This window comes from Schistocerca serialis, chromosome 2 (genome assembly GCF_023864345.2).
Source record: "Schistocerca serialis cubense isolate TAMUIC-IGC-003099 chromosome 2, iqSchSeri2.2, whole genome shotgun sequence".
Taxonomy (NCBI): domain Eukaryota; kingdom Metazoa; phylum Arthropoda; class Insecta; order Orthoptera; family Acrididae; genus Schistocerca; species Schistocerca serialis.
The window spans coordinates 457318512-457323671 of NC_064639.1; positions in this window are offsets into that span (position 1 = coordinate 457318512).

Consider the following 5160-nt stretch of genomic DNA (forward strand, 5'->3'; position numbering starts at 1 on the left):
TGCTAAGCAATGTATCACTATGTAAACCTGCCCGTGCATACTCAGCTTTTTGCTGATGGAATTCACGTTCTGCAATTAACTCCGTCCTATCCTTATCATTATCGGCAGCTGTTATTTTTACCTGCAAAGCATCACATGTTCGACAAGAGTCGGACACTGGTGGATGAAATGACAAATTGAAGTTTTCGTAAAAAATTTTGCGGAAAATAAAATGAGAAACGGGCATTTGCTCCTCTGCACAGTACAGTGAATACATGACTGATAAATTTAAATCTGGTCCTAAATACTTTCTACCGTTATTTTATGATACGCATAATGGCTTTCATACGCCGGGAATTTTTCTATGAAACGTTTTACTACATCAACTTTGTGGCGAGGTGTTTTATTACCAGGTTCACCTTTACCTCTACCATCACGAGGAGGGGTGGCTTTTTCCCCTTTATTCTTGAGTACCCTATCGATTCTTCCAGCAGATACGGCTAAAGTATTCTGAAAGAATCTTTTGCACACCCTCGTTTCAGACCCATTTGAATTGAGCAAGTAATACAATCTCGTCTTCTCCCTACGTGAATGTTGCTGACCTACGTAAGACCGTGCTTTATCAACGACTTTAATCATGGTAAACAGGAAAGCCGACTGCAGATCGTGGCTGCCTAAATTATAAAACTCATTGAACACTTGTTCCTGCTGTTCTTCGTTGATGTGTTTGTGGCACTCATACCGGCACGTACACTCGCTGATTTTCCGCAATTCCTTTCGAGGTACAAGGTTACCCTTACGGTTTACATACTCTTGACCTAGAGCTCTCCGTTCTTTCCTAACGTTACGAAGCCATTTATCTTCGTTTCTAAGGCGCTTCTTTCCTCGGCTCCGTACCACGGCATCGTCGTTCGTCTCTGGCACGTCCTCTGGAACAGTTGTTGCTGCAGCCGTGCTCGCTCTCGCGTCTCCCGGCACTTCCCCATCGGACGCAAACATCTCTGTAACAACAATATCCATCCCTCAATGTAATATTAACTACACTACAGTAATGGTCAACGTGTGCATTGGTATCCACAGGCGAAGCAATTGCTCAACACAACTCGGCGGGCGGTAAAACATTGTTGTACACATAACATTACAAGTGATCGTTACTTGATTACACAAAATAGCAATACATAAAGTATTGTTTGTATGTCATTCTGTTTTCGTATGGAAAACAACCTGCATTTTCTGAACAAAGTCACCATTCGAGATACGGTACATCTAGACGTGTTTGCATATGAACGCGTTAGTGTACAATCGACAATGTTATCCGCAAAAAAGGAATGGAACACAATACAAACTAACCTTCCAATTGCTCCTCCACGCTTTTCGCAGGGGCTGCCATGCTGATCAACTGAAATACACGTCCACGTGGTCACTGGTCCAATACGTTGTTCCACACTAAATACACAAGTCTTTCGTTCGCCGGCGTCACGCGCAATGGCAGTGGACGGAGAGCATAGAGCACAAATGGACTATGACGCATAGTCCACTCCTGCTCTCAACGGTATCTATCGGCGGTTGAGTACAACAGCAATGTTTACGCTGCTACATTAGACAAACCTTCAGATAAACAAACAGATCAACATGCATTGCATAATACTCGTATACTGTTATCACAACATGTCAATACCTCAAATTCACAAAAAGTGTGGGTTAGTCCGCTTGTGCTCTCAGTGCCTCAAATGTGAGGCAGTGTGTCATAAAATGAATGCACGTCCTTAGGAAGGACCAGCTTTAGTTGTTGCAAATGCGTAAACTTTTCTGCGCTGATCTTTAGTGGTGAACTGTAGAGAGGGGGCACTGTAAGTGAGCTGGGTATGTTTGACATCCTTCTTGGAAGTGGTTCCCATGTATCGCTGAATTTCAATTTATATTCCATTTTTCCGGAGGGATCATACTTGAGACACCGGATATCAGTCACTGTTGGATCCCCAATTTTGGATCCTGGCCGAATAGATGAATACAACGAGAGTTTATCATAGGACTTGAAAAACGTGTGGTCCAAATAATTGACAACATAAGGTCTAGGACTTTGTCTTGCGGTAGCACAAACTTCTACATAGCCAGCAGGAGTATAAATGTGTCTGTTTTTTAACTTCCTTTCTATGGTGGAGTGCATAGAATCACACTCCATTTGAGTGTGACCTTTCTCCAGAAATTTTTGCACTATTGTAATGCCTTTCTGATTGGCGAGATAAGCCAGTGCATTACTCATGACTGAGTTTCGATTCTGGTACGTGCATCCGTCGCTATAGAAAATAGCTTCTGAATCATTTTGGACGTACGTTTCTATAAAATGCACGCGTATACTGGCAAATTCCGAAGCTGTTAGTCCACCTTCACTCTCGTGCCAAAGGTAACAATAACCATCGTTACTTTTTAAATCGTAGATGGTAAAGTTGTGGACCTTCAGTTTGCTTTTATAGTACAGTGCAGATGCTTTTAGTCTGGGAGAAAGGAGAAGTGCTTGAAGGTCCATTGTAAACACTCTAGCTGATCCTAATTTATCACTGTTTTTCGCTTCCCTTGCCTCAGTTTTTCGGGCCATATGCAAAGAGTATTCATTGTCTGAGAGATTGCCTGTCTGGTGAGAACAACAAAGATCGCACTGGTCCTTTTTAGGCGAAAATAAGTTAAGATTATTTTCATCGAATACCTCGCAGAACTGTTTGTAAGCAGCTGGGATTTGCCTCTTTTCTTGCAAAATTGTGTATATTCCCTATATAGTTCTGATTTACTCTGCCATTTAGGTTCCAAGTAGAGTTTTGTGGAAGAACGACGGCAGTAATGCGATTCCAGTTTCGGCAACTCTGCAAAAAATTATGATGCTGATTGTCGTCCACCTGAAACTTTCGTTGGTCTCTCCTGCATTTGAGGCCCTTCTGCAAGCGTTCTTCCTGATGCACTAGATGCCCATGTTCTGACACTCCATTCGCCTAAGCGCAAAGTATTCAGAAACATAGTCTTGCAGACAGTTTTTCTCTGTCCTTCTACCACAAAATTGTAATATAGTGTGTTAGAACGGTGAGATTTATTAGATTCTGAATTATTTCTGCGTCTTTTAACTGGAACGTAGTGGACATGGCTTCTAACAAAAATTTTTCTTTCACCCCAAGACATATCCTGCCAGAAATGATTAAATATTCGCAGTCTCTGCTCTTCTGTAATATCCTTGCAATTCCTGTTCCGATTTAAGGAAGAATGTTTACAAGTACATCGTGGTTTCATTTCCCTCCTGCTCCTGCTCATTGTTGGTCTCTTTTTGCATTCCTAAATAATCCTGTCCCCTCATACGTTTTTCTTTCTGCAAACTTTGAAGTGATTGACTGCTTTTCCTTTTACGGCGCTGCTTAGTACTCTTCACTCCCACATCAACTTCGTCATCGTCGTCTTCCTTGCTCTTGTTACTGCTATGATCATTTTCGTTTTTATCTGGATCGTACGCATCACTACTGCCACTGGAGATATCATCCTCGCTGCTGTGTTCGAAAAGACTTTCAAACTCAGAAGTGGAATTCGCCTCTGTATTGGCTTCTTTTTCCGCATTATCTGTAGTGTAAACCATAACGTCATCAATAACATTTAAATAATTTAATCACCCCAACTTCCAAACAAGGATCTTACTTCCAGTTACAACAATATAAACTACGGTTTACCTTCATTTTGTAGGTCTACCCTTTCTTTTAGTGTAGGACAAGGAGGAACCTGACTAGAATCTTCTTCAGGTGATTTTATACGAAATGATCCGTCGGCTTGTTTCACAAGGTGAAGAGTGAATTTACTCTTTTTACCCATAGCTGAAAACAAAGTAGTTACTGTAGAATGTATAGGATTCTGTTCAGTTCTAAAATTAGAACCTCCTATGTACCGAGCGCATCCTGCTTTACGCGCGATGAAAAACTCGTAAGTGAACATTGTATTTAACGAGGTCATTATTAATTCTGTATATTAAAATACAATACATAAATACCTCGAAATACTAACACGTATCTGTAACAATAAAGCAGTGTTGGGTCTGTCAGTCAAAAACGTTACTATCATGTCAAAAAACGTTTAAATCTCGGAGTATGTGTTCGCCCTGCACACTAACAATGGCGATTATCGGAGATACGAGGTTTACAGCACAAACTACATATCGCTGGAGATGTGAGGTTTTCATTATTGCCGCTAGATGGCAACACCGTTCAACTCGAAGATGGAAGGTTTCAACAGCCTATGTGGCATAATTTTCTACATTTGGTAATGCAGTTACGTGGATTTCATTGTCAGATGGAGTTACGAGGTTTTCATTGCCTAGCGACGATATGTACTTTGACTTAATTTCCACACAGTCAGTCCTGTTAGACAGATCCCCAAATCGTGTAATAACTCGAAATGCAACACCACCTGTAGCATCTACTGAATCGTATACACTGCTACTTATTTGATGACAATATTTGTGCAACTGACTTTGACCTTTCAACCAATATATACAGAAGAATGGGTCCAATCAGATCGCGTGAATTTCGTCCTGATGGGTTGTATGTTTTGCGATTTGCAGGTTTTCAACTGGCTTACTAGTAGTTATACCAAATCGTTTGTCCCTTTCCTCTTCTTTAGCCTTTCTCAAGACAGCAGCATTTGGTAAATTTGGAGGAATCATGTTTCCGAAAGACATATTTTTTCGCTTCATCGTTTCGCGAAAGAGCTGCAGGCATCCTGTTATCAACCAATTTAGCAGCTACCTGTTTCCTTCTCGTGCCACGAAGTTACCTTCTTTTCAGGTGATTAACAGCGTCTGAAAAGTTTGAAAGTCTGCAGTTTAGGATAATATCGTTGTCCTTTTTTGGCTTCTTCAGAGCAATCCCTTCGAAAGTTGCTTCGCATCTGTACATCTTCCTTTGATCTTCAAGAAGTACTTTGAACTTGAATTTTCACACACTTTCGCGGATTTGAAAGAAAAGGCACATGGAATTTTGTTATGTTCATAAATTTTATAAGCTATCAAATCAGTCCATTTCCCTGTTTTCAGTATTGAAGACTTTCCAAGTTTCTTGTTTGTTGGTTCTATGGTAGACCATTTTTCTGCTGACAGTGGTAGGTCAAATTGCTTTGGCATGTCCTTGTTGCACGAAGAACCAAAAACATTCCACG